This window comes from Schistocerca serialis, chromosome 7, assembly GCF_023864345.2.
Source record: "Schistocerca serialis cubense isolate TAMUIC-IGC-003099 chromosome 7, iqSchSeri2.2, whole genome shotgun sequence".
NCBI lineage: Eukaryota > Metazoa > Arthropoda > Insecta > Orthoptera > Acrididae > Schistocerca > Schistocerca serialis.
In genome coordinates, this window is record NC_064644.1 from 273,419,152 (window position 1) to 273,431,839 (window position 12,688).

Consider the following 12,688-nt stretch of genomic DNA (forward strand, 5'->3'; position numbering starts at 1 on the left):
ACTATCCCTCTTGAAAGTGTGTGGCATTGCAGTTCATACAACCTGGAACCACTGGACAAATTCCGCTTCTTATGTATTTTCTTCCGGGCTTATAAAACATACACTACTGGCCATGAAAATTGCTACGCCACGAAGATGACGTGCTACAGACGCGAAATTTAACCAACAGGAATAAGATGCTGTGATATGGAAATGATTAACTTTTCAGAGCATTCGCACAAGGTTGGCGCCGGTGGCGACACCTACAACGTGCTAACATGAGGAAAGTTTCCAACCGATTTCTCATACACAAACAGCAGTTGACCGGCGTTGCCTGGTGAAACGTTGTTGTGATGCCTCGTGTAAGGAGGACAAATGCGTACCATCACGTTTCCGACTTTGATAAAGGTCGGATTGTAGCCTATCGCGATTGCGGTTTATCGTATCGCGACACTGCTGCTCGCGTTGGTCGAGATCCTATGACTGTTAGCAGAATATTAATCGGTAGGTTCAGGAGGGTAATACGGAACGAGGTGCTGGATCCCAACGGCCTCGTATCACTAGCAGTCGAGATGACAGGCATCTTATCCGCATGGCTGTAACAGATGGTGCAGCCACGTCTCGATCCCTGAGTCAACAGATGGGGACGTTTGCAAGACAACAACCATCTGTACGAACAGTTCGACGACGTTTGCAGCAGCATGGACTATCAGCTCGGAGACCATGGCTGCGGTTACCCTTGACGCTGCATCACAGCCAGGAGCGCCTGCGATGGTGTACTCAACGACGAACCTGGGTGCACGAACGGCAAAACATCTTTTTTCGGGATGAATCCAGGTTCTGTTTACAGCATCATGATAGTCGGATCCGTGTTTGGCGACATCGCGGTGAACGCACATTGGAAGCGTGTATTTCTCATCGCCATACTGGCGTATCGCCCGGCGTGATGGTATGGGGTGCCATCGGTTACACGTCTCAGTCACCTCTTGTTCACACTGACGACACTTTGAACAGTGGACGTTACATTTCAGATGTGTTACGACCCGTGGCTCTACCCTTCAGTCGATCCCTGCGAAACCCTACATTTCAGCAGGATAATGCACGACCGTGTGTTGCAGGTCCTGTACGGGCCTTTCTGGTTACAGAAAATGTTCGACTGCTACCCTGGCCAGCACACTCTCCAGATCTCTAACCAATTGTAAACGTCTTGTCAATGGTGGCCGAGCAACTAGCTCGTCACAATACGCGTCACTACTTTTGATGGACTATGGTATCGTGTTGAAGCTGCATGGGCAGCTGTACCTGTACACGCCATCCAGGCTCTGTTTTACTCAATGCCCAGGCGTATCAAGGCCGTTATTACGGCCAGAGGTGGTTGCTCTGGGCACTGATTTCTCACGATCTATGCACCCAAATTGCGTGAAAATGTAATCACATGTCAGTTCTAGTATAATATATTTGTCCAATGAATATCCGTTTATCATCTGCATTTCTTCTTGGTGTAGCAATTTTAATAGCCAGTAGTGTATTATAGCACTGTCTACAGATACGCCTTAAATGATAGCCAGTCTCACTCCGAAGGAGTCGCCTTCGATCTTGATCATACAAACCTTTGTGGTAACTACGGGGCGCCATTTTTCAGTCGGTGTTCACGTTGCAAGGTTAATTGCTTGATTTGTAGATCTGTTGTACGTCCATTTTGTGTAGTGTAATTCACGCCTTCCGTAGGAGGTTGATCTCTGCATCTCCCAGACACTCATTTCCTGTTGCCCTCCTATTCTGCGTGGTGACTCACTGGTAGCTAAAATTTTTCCTGACGTAATTGTTCACACAACAGCTTTAAATGTGTGGTGTCACCGCCAGACACCACACTTGCTAGGTGGTAGCCTTCAAATCGGCCGTGGTCCGGTATTATACGTCGGACCCGCGTGTCGCCACTATCAGTGATTGCAGACCGAGCGCCGCCACACGGCAGGTCTAGAGAGACTTCCTAGCACTGGCCCCAGTTGTACAGCCGACTTTGCTAGCGATGGTTCACTGACTACTTACGTTCTCATTTGCCGAGACGATAGTTTAGCATAGCCTTCAGCTACGTCATTTGCTACAACCTAGCAAGGCGCCATTATCAGTTACTATTGATATTGTGAATCATGTACCGTCAAGACCTACGTTCATCATTAATGGATTAAAGTGAAGTATTCCACCAGCTACGTCCGTTTTTCTAAATTCTAATTTCCTTGTCATGTTCCAGACCCCACGCCAGCCTGCGTGAGCTAAAACGCGTGCATTTCGGCCTCCTTTAGTAAAACGGTGTTGGCTCTCTTGCCAACCACAACAAAATGAGCCTTGTTAAAGAACGAACTCGCGACCTCGAACTCAAGGGGTTCCTTGTAAGTATCTTGGGCACACGTATTTTTTTTTTTTTTTAATAAAAGTTGCTTTGGGGCGCGAGTGTTCATGCCTCCTTGACTGCCTCTCTGCCCCCCCCCCCCCCTACCCCGGCTGCATCATCTGCAGGTCCTCTGCGTCGGCTCGGACTCTACGCTGCCACCTCCGTACCGGTTTGCCCGACCGGAGCTCCGACGACGTTCCCGAGACGAGCGGCCCGTAGGGAAACCAGCGACGCCGCCGGCCCGTCTCGGCCGCCGCGTATTTTAATTGGCGACATTCCGGGCGGCCTCGCCCATTGTGCAGGAACGGGGAAATTCCTGCGGCGGCGCGGCCTTGGTCTACACCGACGCCTGTCAGCCATCCGTCACCGGCCGGGCAGCGCTGAGGTAGAGCTGAGGGCTGGCCAGGCTAGCAGGGCTGAGGCGAGGCCCATAGTCCAGGCTGGAAGAGAAACCTCGCTCCAAGTTTTGACAAGAGTGTTGTTTTCTCTTCCGACAGCTACGAGTGCGCACCACTGACGAGGAGAACACGGCAAAAGCCAGAGCAACCTTTCCCAGAAACTTTGCTCACTGTAAGAGGGATCGACTTAGCGAACATGTGTCTCAGGTTGTCCGTACGTATTCGACCGTTTCTGAGACGATGACAGTCAACGTTTTCCATGAACTTTATGTGCCTTTTCCTTTGTCTGCATAAAGACACCATTCCTCGTCACCAGAAACGGTACAGGATAGGAATGCTCGGTGTTTTCCACGGGCAAATTGATGACGAGCAAGCAGAGAGTTCCATGCGGCTTTTCGCGGATGATGCTGTAGTATACAGAGAAGTTGCAGCATCAGAAAATCGCAGCGAAATGTAGGAAGATGTGCATCGGATAGACACTTAGTGCAGAGAGCGGCAACTGACCCTTAACAAAGACAAATGTAATGTATTGCGAATACATAGAAAGAAGAATACTTTATTGTATGATTATATGATAGCGGAACAAACACTGGTAGCAGTTACTTCTGTAAAATATCTGGGAGTATGCGTGCGGAACGATTTGAAGTGGAATGATCATATAAAATTAATTGTTGGTAAGGTGGGTACCAGGTTGAGATTCATTTGGAGAGTCCATAGAAAATGTAGTCCATCAACAAAGGAGGTGGCTTACAAAACACTCGTTCGACCTATACTTGAGTATTGCTCATCAGTGTGGGATCCGTACCAGGTCGGGTTGACGGAGGAGATAGAGAAGATCCAAACAAGAGCGGCGCGTTTCGTCGCAGGGTTATTTGGTAAGCGTGATAGCGTTACGGAAATGTTTAGCAAACTCAAGTGGCAGACTCTGCAAGAGAGGCGCTCTGCATCGCGGTGTAGCTTGCTGTCCACGTTTCGAGAGGGTGCGTTTCTGAATGAGTATCGAATATATTGCTTCCTCCTACTTATACCTCCCGAGGAGATCACGAATGTAAAATTAGAGACATTCGAGCGCGCACGGAGGCTTTCCGGCAGTCGTTCTTCCTGCGAACCACACGCCACTCGAACAGGAAAGGGAGGTAATGACAGTGGCACGTAAAGTGCCCTCCGCCACACACTGCTGGGTGGTTTGCGGAGTACAAATGTAGATATAGATGAAGATGTCGATGCACGTATGGCTAACTGATGATTTTCGTGATTTTGGCTTCGAGCGTGCTTGTACCCAAACACTCATTTTTGAACCTCCCTCATTGCATACAAATGTCGTACTATAATGGAGTGATCACAGTTCATCACATTTGCCAATAATCGACTACACCCACGTGTATCATTGTGGCTTTACGCGTTTAAATGCTCTTCAAACCATGAAAGGTCTTGAAACTTCCCGGCAGATTAGAACTGTGTGCCGCACCGAGACTCCAACTCGGGACCTTTGCCTTTCGCGGGCAAGTGCTCTACCAACTGAGCTACCCAATCACGACTCACGCCCCGTCCTCAGTGGCGGAAGCTGTGAGGACGGGGCGTGAGTCGTGATTGGGTAGCTCAGTTGGTAGAGCAGTTGCCCGCGAAAGGCAAAGGTGAGTCGTAATAGGGTAGCTCAGGTGGTAGAGCACTTGCCCACGAAAGACAAAGGTCACGAGTTCGAGTCTCGGTCCGGCACACAGTTTTAATCTGCCGGAAGTTTCATATCAGCGCACACTCCGCTGTAGAGTGAAAATTTCATTCTACATGAAAGGTCTTCCTGAACGTGTGGGGTCACTAGATGTCAAAAAGATCTTCCTTAAAGCGAGAAAACCATTTTCCTGCTTTACTCTGTCCAATGCATTATCTTCCTGAGGGCTTCCCAGGCGAGACGAGGTAAGGCGAACCCCTTTTAGACCGGAGGAGAATCCTCACTACAAGTTTCGAGAAGATCGTTGTTTTCTCAACCGACAGCGATGAGGACACACCACTGACGAGGAGAACAACGCAAGTGTCATAACTTCGCTCAGTGTATAAGAGGAGTTAGAATTAGCAAACAAGTGTCTCCGCTTATCTGTGAACATTTGACTGTTTCTGAGAAAATGACAGTAAAAGTTTTCGAGAAAGTTCATGTGCCTTTCAGCGAGTAAGCAGTTCAACCAAAACAGTTGCAGAGAGGCTAGCGCCGCTGCTTCACACTTTTGAGCCCAGTGTTTGAAAACATTGTGTAGTGAAATAACGTTTGTACTTATTCGCCTACTAATTGTATGTCTGGTGAATGAATTTAACAAAAATGAATGAAACAATTTTTTAAGTTGTTTTCGGTGAACTTCGTGTAGCGTATCTTTATTCCTAATCAACTGCAAGTGGAAGTTTTCGGAAAAGTGATCTACCGCGCATAGTTTGGCGCGAAATTATTGCCAACGCGTGAAACATTCAGCAATGTTAACCATGTTTATGACTCGAATAAGATTCATATGAAGAAATATCGCTGTGACAGCCAACCTTCGCTTCATGCTTGTAGTGTTCGGAATTTCTGAATTTCTGTATTTCCAATATTTCTGCGATTGGTGTAATCGAAGGGAATGCATCAAATTTTCCTGAAGAATAAACGTAAGAATAAAATATAAGAATTAAGAATTGATTTAAGAATGAAATGCAATATATGAATATGATAATTTAAAAAGATTGTAACCACTGAAAATACCATACACGCATACTGCAAAACTACACTGGACTTGCGGTATGATTAGAGGATCTACACGCGACTATGGGTTTACGCCCTGACAGCAATCACTTTAACTACTGAGCCTTCCAGTTGACTATCTGGCCCATGCATCTGGTAATTTGATTTTGCCCTTTGACTGTGTTTGTTGTTGTTAGCCTGTATTAGAGGTTATCACTCTTATAAGAATCCAAATGAACTTGAATGGTGAAATAATATTAATGAAATGGTGGCCCTATCATTATTGTAGTCAATTATTGATGGGTGATTAATACATCAACACGAGAGTGAACTTTAATAAAAGTTGTGGCACAAGTTTATCGATTATAAAGTAGAACCAACAATACACATTAAGCGTGACGACAAATAGATCAGGAACTGTTGGCAACACAAACAGCCGCAAGAAATAGTTAACTCTCCATTGGGTGGCTACTGATTGGCAAAGACTAAGGTCTGTCTATTTACTCAGACTCCAAATTGCAGACGCAACGCAACCTGAAATTGTCTGACGCTGAATAACTTCGATGAATTTATTCTACACAGAAGTTATACTATGTTGGTGCATTTGAGAACAAGTGGTGAGACTGTGATCCTGTTTGCCTTAACAAGCCAGAACAGCAATACTACGAGGTGCATTCAAGTTCTAAGGCCTCCGATTTTTTTTCTAATTAACTACTCACCCGAAATCGATGAAACTGGCGTTACTTCTCGACGTAATCGCCCTGCAGACGTACACATTTTTCACAATGCTGACGCCATGATTCCATGGCAGCGGCGAAGGCTTCTTTAGGAGTCTGTTTTGACCACTGGAAAATCGCTGAGACAATAGCAGCACGGCTGGTGAATGTGCGGCCATGGAGAGTGTCTTTCATTGTTGGAAAAAGCCAAAAGTCACTAGGAGCCAGGTCAGGTGAGTAGGGAGCATGAGGAATCACTTCAAAGTTGTTATCACGAAGAAACTGTTGCGTAACGTTAGCTTGATGTGCGGGTGCGTTGTCTTGGTGAAACAGCACACGCGCAGCCCTTCCCGGACGTTTTTGTTGCAGTGCAGGAAGGAATTTGTTCTTCAAAACACTTTCGTAGGATGCACCTGTTACCGTAGTGCCCTTTGGAACGCAATGGGTAAGGATTACACCCTCGCTGTCCCAGAACATGGACACAATCATTTTTTCAGCACTGGCGGTTACCCGAAATTTTTTTGGTGGCGGTGAATCTGTGTGCTTCCATTGAGCTGACTGGCGCTTTCTTTCTGGATTGAAAATGGCACATCTCATCCATTGTCACAACCGACGAAAAGAAAGTCCCATACATACTGTCGTTGCGCGTCAACATTGCTTGGCAACATGCCACACGGGCAGCCATGTGGTCGTCCGTCACCATTCGTGGCACCCACCTGGATGACACTTATCGCATTTTCAGGTCGTCATGCAGGATTGTGTGCACAGAACTCACAGAAATGTCAACTCTGGAGGCGATCTGTTCAACAGTCATTCGGCGATCCCCCAAAACAATTCTCTCCACTTTCTCGATCATGTCGTCAGACCGGCTTGTGCGAGCCCGAGGTTGTTTCGGTTTGTTGCCACACGATGTTCTGCCTTCATTACACTGTCGCACCCACGAACGCACTTTCAACACATCCATAACTCTGTCACCACATGTCTCCTTCAACTGTCGATGAATTTCAATTGGTTTCACACCACGCAAATTCAGAAAACGCTATTCAAGTAAGGAAAACTTCGCCATTTTAAGTATTTAAAACAGTTCTCATTCTCGCCGCTGGCGGTAAAATTCCATCTGCCGTACGGTGCTGCCATCTCTGTGGCGTATAGACAATGAACGCGGCCTGATTTTAAAACAATGCGCATGTTTCTATCTCTCTCCAGTCTGGAGAAAAAAAATCGGAGGCCTTAGAACTTGAATGCACCTCTTATACTCCTTTCTCAATGTGTAGCACTGCCCCATGTGATGGTTGTGGTGCAAGCGTCTGCAATTTGTTGTCATGGGCACGATGATCCGAGAAATTAGAGCAAATACGGAGACTTACAAGCAGTCGTTCTTCCCACGCACAATTCGTGAATGGAACAGGGAAGGGGGGATCAGATAGTGGTACAATAAGTACCCTCCGCCACACACCGTAAGGTGGCTCGCGGAGTATAGATGTAGATGTAGATGTAGATGAAATAAGCAAAGTCATGGCAGACGATATGTTAGATGAATCGCAGTTACACTTTAATGGAGCCCTGAAATCTAGAAGATTCCAGTGTGTGACATTCCCGTTCACCAGTCATGCCATGTTGGCTGTTGATCCTCGAAATAAACTTAAAGTATTGCTCTTAAACAGGAGTAAACACCCATTAGTGTATGATTACACGACTGCTGAACAATCACTGAAAGTATCCATATTTGTGGTAGGGAAGGCAAATGGTCGACTTTGGTTTATTGGGAGAATTTTAGGAAAGAGTGGTTCACGCGTAAAGGACAACGCATACAGGACTCTGGTGCGACCTATTCTTGAATACTGCTCGAGTATTTGATTTTCTAACCAGGTCGGATTGAAGGAAGGCACCGAAGCAGTATAGAGGAGGGCTGCTAGATTTTTTACTGGTAGGCTCGGACAAAACGTGTTACGGAGATGCTTCGGGAACTCAAATGGGAATCCCTGGAGGGAAGGCGGCGTTCCTTTCGGGAAACACTATTAAGAAAATTTGGAAAACTGGCATTTGAAACTAACTGTCGAACAATTTTGCTGCCGCCAATATACATCGCGCTTAAGGACCACGAACATAAGATACGAGAAATTACTTTTCATAGGGTGGCATACAGACAGTTGTTTTTCCTTTGCTCTATTTATGAGTGGAACAGGAGGGGAAATGACAAGTAGTGGTATAGGGTACCCTCCACCACTCACCTTACGGTGGCTTGCAGAGTATCTGTGTAGGTGCAGATGTAGATCCATTGTATATCTGGAAGTACGCGTATAGAGCGATTTCAAATGGACTATTACAAAACCTAATCATGTGAATGAAAGAATCCTCAGGAACTGGTGGCTTAAAAAATAATTGCTGACTGATACTGGAGTTTGTCCCTATCTAGGGACCGTACCGGATAGGTTTTTCTGTATTCATTCTATTTGCGGACTAGAATTCTTTACGTAATAAAATGGAAAACCTAGAGCCGTTCTTATGATGTGATTTATTTATCATATGGCTACCAGCTTCGATGCTTCAGTGCACCAACTTCAGGACTTAACTGACGCTGAGGGGTCTACATCCAATTGCAACACGATTCATCAGTGGCCAACTTGTATGAACTGGTTTTCGCAGACCACCTGTAGCAACGAAGTTGTGTCTCCAACCATAAACTACCAACTAGCAGTTCCTTATCCCAGTAAGGCGTTCCACTTACCCATGGATATTAGAGTTTCATCTCCTTTGACATATTGAATTACACTTCAGTATCCTCGTATAGTTTATCTCTTCATCTTCTGCATGTCAGGCTGCCATGTATACCTCAACTATTAGCTTTGGTTTTCTGTCTGATGAGAATAATCCTCTCGCTGTTCACAGTAACTCACTATACTCTTATTCAAAATTAATCCTAGTCGGGTTCTGACATTTTAAGCTGCTGTTGATATTACCCTCTCTTTGTCTGATCAGAAATCTTTATTCAGTTACACCTTACTGCCTCCTACTACATCTATAACGAGCCTTTGCATTTCTCATCTTAGATTTACGCTACCACAGGCAGACATCTGACATCCCATAATCCGATCCATAGAACGTTATCAATTCGTTGGTGTCTCAATGTTTTTCTCGTGGCCCCCTTCACCTTGACAGTTTCGTCTCAGAAATACAAATGGGGTCTAATCTGGAATATTTTGTCACTGGAGAGATTGTCATGACACCTTTTCTCTTATTTGTACACCACATGTCCTAAGGGACACATTAAGCACCTTTAATGTGGTAATTTCTGTTGTTTTATGCTTCCTCATGCCGTTGTTGCTGAAAGCAAGGGGAAACTACAGCCGTAATTTTTCCCGAGGGTATGCAGCTTTACTGTATGGTTAAATGATGATGGCGTCCTCTTGGGTAAAATATTCCGGAGGTAAAATAGTCCCCCATTCGGATCTCCGGACGGGGACTACTCAGGACGACGTCGTTATCAGGAGAAAGAAAAACTGGCGTTCTACAGATCGGAGCGTGGAATGTCAGATCCCTTAATCGTGCAGGTAGGTTAGAAAATTTAAAAAGGGAAATGGGTAGGTTAAAGTTAGATATAGTGAGAATTAGTGAAGTTCGGTGGCAGGAGGAACAAGACTTTTGGTCAGGTGAATACAGGGTTATAAATACAAAATCAAATAGGGGTAATGCAGGAGTAGGTTAAATAATGAATAAAAAAATAGGCGTGCGTGTAAGCTACTGCAAACAGCATAGTGAACGCATTATTGTGGCCAAGATAGACACGAAGCCCATGCCTACTACAGTAGTACAAGTTTATATGCCAACTGGCTCAGCAGATCATGAAGAAATTGATGAAATGTATGATGAGATAAAAGAAATTATTCAGGTAGTGAAGGGAGACGAAAATTTAATAGTCATGGGTGACTGGAATTCGAGAGTAGGAAAAGGGAGAGAAGGAAACGTAGTGGGTGAATATGGATTGGGCGAGAGAAATGAAAGAGGAAGTCGTCTGATAGAATTTTGCACAGAGCATAACTTAATCATAGCTAACACTTGGTTCAAGAATCATAAAAGAAGGTTGTATACATGGAAGAAACATGTAGATACTAGAAGGTATCAGATAGATTATATAATGGTAAGACATAGATTTAAGAACCAGGTTTTAAATTGTAAGACATTTCCAGGGGCAGATGTGGACTCTGATCACAATCTATTGGTTATGAACTGTAGATTAAAACTGAAGAAACTGCAAAAGGGTGGGAATTTAAGGAGATGGGACCTGGATAAACTGACTAAACCAGAGGTTGTACAGAGTTTCAGGGAGAGCATGAGGGAACAATTGACAGGAATGGGGGAAAGAAATACAGTAGAAGAAGAATGGGTAGCTCCGAGGGATGAAGTAGTGAAGGCAGCAGAGGATCAAGTAGGTAAAAAGACGAGGGCTAGTAGAAATCCTTGGGTAACAGAAGAAATATTGAATTTAATTGATGAAAGGAGAAAATATAAAAACGCAGTAAATGAAGCAGGCAAAAAGGAATACAAACGTTTCAAAAATAAGATTGACAGGAAGTGCAAAATGGCTAAGCAGGGATGGCTAGAGGACAAATGTAAGGATGTAGAGGCTTATCTCACTAGGGGTGAGATAGATACTGCCTACAGGAAAATTAAAGAGACCTTTGGAGAAAAGAGAGCCACTTATATGAATATCAAGAGCTCAGATGGAAACCCAGTTCTAAGCAAAGAAGGGAAAGCAGAAAGGTGGATGGAGTATACAGAGGGTCTACACAAGGGCGATGTACTTGAGGACAATATTATGGAAATGGAAGAGAATGTAGATGAAGATGAAATGGGAGATACATACTGCGTGAAGAGTTTGACAGAGCACTGAAAGACCTGAGTCGAAACAAGGCCCCGGGAGTAGACAACATTCCATTGGAACTACTGACGGGCTTGGGAGAGCCAGTCCTGACAAAACTCTACCATCTGGTGAGCAAGATGTATGAGACAGGTGAAATACCCTCAGACTTCAAGAAGAATATAATAATTCCAATCCCAAAGAAAGCAGGTGTTGACAGATGTGAAAATTACCGAACTATCAGTTTAATAAGTCACTGCTGCAAAATACTAACGCGAATTCTTTACAGACGAATGGAAAAACTGGTAGAAGTTGACCTCGGGAAAGATCAGTTTGGATTCCGCAGAAATGTTGGAACACGTGAGGCAATTCTGACCCTACCACTTATCTTAGAAAATAGATTAAGGAAAGGTAAACCTACGTTTCTAGCATTTGTAGACTTAGAGAAAGCTTTTGACAATGTTGACTGGAATACTCTCTTCCAAATTCTAAAGATGGCAGGTGTAAAATACAGAGAGCGAAAGGCTATTTACAATTTGTACAGAATCCAGATGGCAGTTATAAGAGTCGAGGGGCATGAAAGGGAAGCAGCGGTTGGGAAGGGAGTGAGACAGGGTTGTAGCCCGTCCCCGATGTTATTCAATCTGTATATTGAGCAAGCAGTAAAGGAAACAAAAGATAAATTCGGAGTAGGTATTAAAATCCATGGAGAAGAAATAAAAATGTTGAGGTTCACCGATGACATTGTAATTCTGTCAGAGACAGCAAAGGACTTGGAAGAGGAACTGAACGGAATGGACAGTGTCTTGAAAGGAGGATATAAGATGAACATCAACAAAAGCAAAACGAGGATAATGGAATGTAGTCGAATTAAGTCAGGTGATGCTGAGGGAATTAGATTAGGATATGAGACACTTAAAGTAGTAAAGGAGTTTTGCTATTTGGGGAGCAAAATAACCGATGATGGTCGAAGTTTTTTTTTTTTTTTTTTTTTGGTCATCAGTCTACTGACTGGTTTGATACAGCCCGCCATATTCCAATCTCTCTCTACAGTTTTTGCCCTCTACAGCTCCCTCTAGTACCATGGAAGTCATTCCCTCATGTCTTAGCAGATGTCCTATCAACCTGTCCCTTCTCCTTATCAGTGTTTTCCACATATTCCTTTCCTCTTCGATTCTGCGTAGAACCTCCTCATTCCTTACCTTATCAGTCCACCTAATTTTCAACATTCGTCTATAGCATCACATCTCAAATGCTTCGATTCTCTTCTGTTACGGTTTTCCCACAGTTCATGTTTCAGTACCATACAATGCTGTACTCCAGACGTACATCCTCAGATATTTCTTCCTCAAATTAAGGCCGGTATTTGATATTAGTAGACTTCTCTTGGCCAGAAATGCCTTTTTTGCCATAGCGAGTCTGCTTTTGATGTCCTCCTTGCTCCGTCCGTCATTGGTTATTTTACTGCCTAGGTAGCAGAATTCCTTAACTTCATTGACTTCGTGACCATCAATCCTGATGTTAAGTTTCTCGCTGTTCTCATTTCTACTACTTCTCATTACCTTCGTCTTTCTCCGATTTACTCTCAAACCATACTGTGTACTCATTAGACTGTTCATTCCGTTCAGCAGGTCATTTAAT